General features: G+C 42.6%; 1 long non-coding RNA gene across 1 annotated transcript in view; it reads left to right on the top strand.

The window, feature by feature from the left end:
- Positions 1–3,729: 3,729 nt before the first annotated feature.
- Positions 3,730–6,000, top strand: part of LOC122107296 — a 44,530-nt gene continuing 42,259 nt past the window's right edge. The window contains exons 1-2 of the long non-coding RNA XR_006147327.1: positions 3,730–3,807; positions 4,187–4,251. This is a non-coding gene — a long non-coding RNA (uncharacterized LOC122107296). The remainder of the gene's footprint in view (positions 3,808–4,186; positions 4,252–6,000) is intronic.

The following is a 6,000-nucleotide window of genomic DNA, read 5'->3' as shown; positions in this document are numbered from 1 at the left end:
AATTGATGTTCCTACATACATGAAGTCACACTCATTCTCCATCATATTAGAATGATTTCACAGTTACAAAGTTTTGGCTCAGTGCAAATCTTTTCTTCTACGCAGCAATTTTAGGAACTTGAGGAATTGCTGAAGGGGGGAGAAATTTTAGAAGATCTAGATTCTAATTAACTTTTCTTCTAATTAACTCTGCCACCATCCTTTGTGAATACAGCTGAGACTCCCAAAGATAAAACGGTTATGCCGAGGATGGCAGCAGGCCAGATGCAAGAAGCTTACAGAACCTCATTCTTCAGATTTTAAAGCAAGGAATATGGGTAGCATGAGAGGGAAAATATGATTGTGTATATTAAATTGGGCATTACCATTCTCTGCATCAACAAAAAGTACTAATAGACACACGGGCATAATTTTCTCACCATCTCTGCAATGTTTGTCTCTTCAATTTTTTGGTGGTCTGTAGCTCACAATCAGAGGTGGTAAGACTTCCTAGTGCTGAAAACACCTCTCCCTACTTCCTTCTCTCTTCCATCCATTGAGATACATTTCCACATCCCTAGGGAGTGCTTTACTGGTTGACTTGTTCATGATGCTTGTATTTTCCAGGAATGCTCAGTTCTTCACTTATGAAATCTCTCCCAGTCCCTTGAAACGTATTGCAACTACCACTTCTTCTAATAAGTACTTAAAAACAGTCTTCTAAGCAATAAGCAGTCATAGATGAGTTTTCTTGGCTATTCTTGCTATCACTGATGATTGGTTTTCCAAAACAGAGCTTTGATTTAACCTTAGTTTAAGTGTTATTTCAATCTTTCCTATGAGTTTAGCAGTTACACCACTTGAGTGTGACTTTTCCTTTCTGTTCAGGGTCTCTTCCCATTTTCTGGGATTTTTGTTTTGTTTTGTTTTTGTCAGTCATGGGGCTTGAAGTCTGGGCCTGGGTGCTGTGCCTGAACTCTTCAGCTCAAGGTGAGTGCTCTACCACTTGAGCCACAGCACCACTTCGGGTTTTCTAGTGGTTTGTTGGAGATAAGAGTCTCACGAACTTTTCTGCCCGGGCTGGCTTTGAACAGTGATCCTCAGATATCAGCCTCCTGAGTAGGATTACAGACATGAGCCACCAATGCCCGGCTTTACTTTTCTTTTTTCTTGAAGTAGGTCAGTTTGTTCTCATGAGGAGTTGACAGTGTATGCAGTCATGAGCATGTGGGCAGTCACAAGATCACTTTATTCTCCCTAGTTTTTCTCCAAGTTTGTTTAGTTTCTTTTCCTTCCTTCCTTCCTTCCTTTCTTCTTTCCTTCCTTCCTTTCTTCTTTCCTTCCTTCCTTCCTTCCTTTCTTCCTTCCTTTCTTCCTTCCTTTCTTTTTTCTTTCTTTCTTTCTTTCTTTTTTTTTTGTTTCTCATGGTGCTCGAACTCTGGGCCTGGGTACTGTCCCTGAGCTCTTTAACTCAAGGCAAACTCTCTACCACTTGAGCTACAGTACTACTTCCATTTTTCTAGTGGTTTATTGGAGATAAGAGTCTCACTTTTCTGTCTGGGTTGGCTTTGAACCATGATCCTCAGATCTCAGCCTCCTGAGTAGCTAAGATTAGGCGTGAGCCACCAGTGCCTGGCTAGTTCTCTTTTCTCTACTCCACTGAGACTTCATATTTTGAGATTGCAGTGCCTTTCCCATTGAAATTCTCTAGTGCATTCTATAATTTCCTCTTATTCTCTGCTTCCATAGTTTCAGTTCTAGCACATAGCACAAGGTTTTGTTGTTGTTGTGTTCCCATGTAGTTCTCTTTCCATTTCTCATTCCTTCTGCAAAAATCACATGCAGAGGTTATTTTTCTTCCCAAGTAATTTTCTTTCCCAGTAGTCAAACATGGCTCTGACTTACTTTGGTTGAGCATGCTTTGAAAAAGTTGCCTCTCCCCATCTCCATCTGTAACCATTCCCCACAAACAGCTGGACAATTAATGCTTCTACCCCAGCTTTGCCTTCTAAAAGCTACCATTGTCTCTTATGAATGCACAGGCCAAATGCTCCCCATGGTCTGTCCCCTCCTGCACAGCTCATGCTAATGGAGCCAGGATTGATGCTCACCCTCAGAGGAACCACATTAAGAGCTCAGAGCCTGGGGCAAAATGTGAGTTCAGCTGTGTCCTAGATCCTTTGCCAGCCAGCTGCTCCCCTTCAGTTGCTTTGACTCTACCATGCAACCTGTCACGACCACCCAACACCCTCTTTCTCAACTACTTGATGAAATTGGTGGGATTTTTTTGTGTGTGTGGTTCTAAAACATCCTTTCATTTGTCATGCCTCTTTGAGCTTCTTATTGATGTCTGATCTGTCCTGTTTTTGCCTGGCCACTGAGTGTCTGAGCTCTTGCTGCCTGACTTCTTATCCGGAATGTTGTGCTCTTATCCTCAGACTGCTTGTCTGAGCCATAGATGCCCTTTACCCAGACTCTCTGCCCCCTTATGAATGTGTGTGTACCCTACCTACCTACCCACTTGGCCCACCATACCCTGATTGGCTTTCTGGAATTCTTTTGTCTTCCATTGCTAGCAGTCTTATCTAGATCAGTTTCATGACTGCATATTGAGTATTTAGTGTACATAAAACTTTGTATCACTTGCCTCAATTGTAGTAAAATAAAGTTTTTAAGAACTTTCTCTCAAAGAGCTTATAATTTAATGAAAAGATTGTAAGGCCAATTTACTTGTGAAAGTCCTAATGTATCATAGTCCTTACCTGATCCAGAAAAGAAAAGTCCTTTTTGTATGTGTATGCCTGTCCTGTGTGCATGTGTGTGGAAGTGCATACACATATGTGTTTGTGTAGGCATGGCATGCATGTGCATATATATAATGTGTATATGTGCATATGTATGGATGCTCACAGAAACACACATGTGTGTACCTGTGTTATTGTGTATGTCGTGTATATGTGTATATGCATATGTGTGCTGTGTGTATATTGTGTTATGTGTAGTGTGTGTGTGTGTGTGTGTGTGTGTGTTGGGTGCAGGGTGGTGGCAATCAGGACCATGTCCTAGGAAGAGATGGTATGTGTGGACAGAATAATAAACATATACAGAAGGTGTTACATTTTGCTCAAACTGAGGTAATGTTTGTGGGTGCTATGTGCAAAGCTTGGCTTCTCCTGGGATGCTGAATGTCCAGCCAAACAACTGGTGGTGTTGTCTTCACATATGGCGGTACACAAACAAAACTCTGACCCAAGTGGGGCTCTGGGAAGAGCTGAACCCACAGCAATACTCAGGTTTTGAAGCTGATGACTAGAAGCATGGGGGAACCCTATGCAGTCTAAGAGGGAAATAAGAATGAGGATCAAGTTTCAGAGAAGAGTGTGAGTTCGGTTTGGAGTATGCTGTGTTTGTGGGCTTGGGGAGGGCAGATGGGAGGAGAGACACAGATTCCAGAGAGGGTTGTGGACAGCAGACATGAGCAGTGTTGTACCACCTGAGGTTAAGACCAGGGGCTACTTAGTGAATGTGAGTGATGCCACCTGAAAAGCCCTTTCTTAGGGTTTTTATACATGCAGAATTTAGTAGTTCTTCAATAACTCCACCAGGCAGGAGTCTCTGGGCATGGCCTTTGTCTCTTTGCTCCCCGCGCCCCGCCCCCCCCCCCAGGAGGTGTGTCCTGATTGGTTCCTGTCCTGATACGAACTGAGCTAGACAGGAAGGAGTAGAAGCTCAGATGAGGAACTTATTGAAGTGAAAGTAGAGCTGCAAGCAGGTCTCAGCAAGAGGGCTCAAGGGCCTCAGACTTCTTTTGGCTGGAACCTTCTTTAGGTCAGTCTTAGGTGTGTTTGCATATGACCCTCTATGTGTTTACATGCATATTTATAATTTAGTTCAAGGTTCTTCCCTGTTGTCTCTGCTGCAATCACAAGTATCCAACCCCTTAGTCAATTTATTTGCCTCAATAACCCATCTCACACCCTTTCTCTCTCTTTCCTTGTTTTCTTTCTTTCTTCGATTCTATTTTTTTAAACATAGAACAATAAGTAGACTTCACCTCGGTTCAAGAGAGAATGATCTTTAAATGGAGCTTAGCATTTTGAATTAGTGAAAGACTGAGCTTTTAAATAAAATATTAGGTAATGGATGTACCAGGAATGAACTAAAAAAGATGCAAGCTTTTCTCACTGATTTCAGTTTTATTCCCCAGTGCTGTTCACTGAAGGAAGGTCAGGAGGAACAAGGCACAAGCACATTGGATCCAGAATTGCTAAAGTAAGTTTTCTCCTCCGGTGGGGTCCCAAAGGACGCAGAATCCGGCTGAGCTGTTCAGGGTTTCATTTTCTTTCTCTAAGTAAATTAAATCAGGAACACATCTCATCACAGAGACCAGCACAAAAGCCTGCTATACCTTTTTGGCAAGCAAGACCTGAAATGGAGCTTTTAGAAATGCTAAAAGCCTGCCTGCTCCAGCCATCTGTGTTAGCTGGTCCAGCTGTGACCACGGGAGGCCTTGGAGGTGGGTGGGAGGGTGCAAGGCAGCAGGGCCTGGTGAAAAATTTTATCCAATGGGGGAGCCAAATTGAGACCAAATGGATTCTTGTCACTATTTTCTCTCTTTTCCCTAATAACTTGGTGTAATTCTTTCCTGAAGCAGCTAGAGAGACTACAGTATATTTCCATGGAGAGAGTAACTAAACCCTTTCCCCTCCCCCAACTTGGGAAGGACTTTAAGAACGAGGGTAAATGAATACAAATAAGAATGTGTTGGGAAGATACAGTAGGGAAGCCTTCTGTGGCTCCCTCGCCTATACAAATGCTGGCTTAATTAGAAAATCAATCTTGCTGTCCCGCTGATTGATTGCAATCCTCTGTTGGAGGTGGGAAAGAGAGCCCAGTCATGACGAGATAATTTTTTCCTATTACTAAAAGAAGGCCTAATGTACATCTCTAAGCAATTCAGCGTGAAGAACTTGTTAAAGACACATCACCTTTTCCCTCTTGTTAATTGAATCTTTGAAGGAGGGGAGGAGGACTAATAAGGGCTGCACACATTTTGTGAAAATTCTTGCTATTTTTTCCTCAAAGGATACCTAAGTCCTAAGAGGTGATTTAATAACTAGCTTCAGAGAAACTGGAGTGATTTGATAAGAAGGAGGTTGGAGGCCTGCTTACCACACCCACAGAACCAGGATGTGAGAGGGCTGGCATTGTTAGAGGGAGGAATACACTGGGTTTTGAGAGTGACTAGAGGAAGTAGAAGGACCATCTCTTCAGCAACCTTCTCCTTTTATACATGCCCTTGCTTCCCGCCCCTCAACCCCCACCCCCCAAAAAAATGTCTACTGTTTTTGGCTCATGCCTGTAATCCTATTTACTCAAGAGACTGAGATTTGAGGATCAGTCTGAACAGAAGAGTCCCTCAAACTCCTATCTCCAATTAGCCACTTAAGAGCTGGAAATGAGTAGTAGCTCACTTACTTGAGCAAAGAGCCAAAGGGACAGTGCCCAGGCCCAGAATTCAAGCCCCAGTACTGGGAAAAAAAAAAAAAAGTCTGCTCTGGGCCCTGTTTGCTTTCCCTTCATCACAGGGGTTCTGATCTCAGGAATAAAAACACAGAGCATCTCCACCTTCACTACAGAGCTCTATGCCTGCCCTGTCTCTGTTGCTTTAACTCCTTTTGTATTTGTTGGCTCACAGATCTATGTAATCCTGCATCTGGAACTCCATTTCACCAAGGACTATTTCTACTGATTTTTTTTTTTCTGAGAAAAAAAAAGCCTCTTACAAAATGTCTGTTGCAACTCAGTTGGAAGGAATTTAGAAAACTTCTTGGCTTTAAAGAGATCAAGAGAAAAGAAAAGAAGTGGAATCTAAAAGTTTTTGGGAAAAAAAATCTTTCTCCATTGTTTAGAGAGCCTGGTCTCAGTCTCCCTCCTGTCCCTCCAAATCTCAATTATTCTATATGCTTCCATCCTTCCCCCAACCCACATTGGACAATTCTCTTGAACTATAAAATCTCT

Source organism: Dipodomys spectabilis, unplaced genomic scaffold, assembly GCF_019054845.1.
Source record: "Dipodomys spectabilis isolate Male_0828 unplaced genomic scaffold, ASM1905484v1 ptg000050l, whole genome shotgun sequence".
Classification (NCBI taxonomy): Eukaryota; Metazoa; Chordata; class Mammalia; order Rodentia; family Heteromyidae; genus Dipodomys; species Dipodomys spectabilis.
This window is presented reverse-complemented; position numbering and strand designations above follow the sequence as displayed.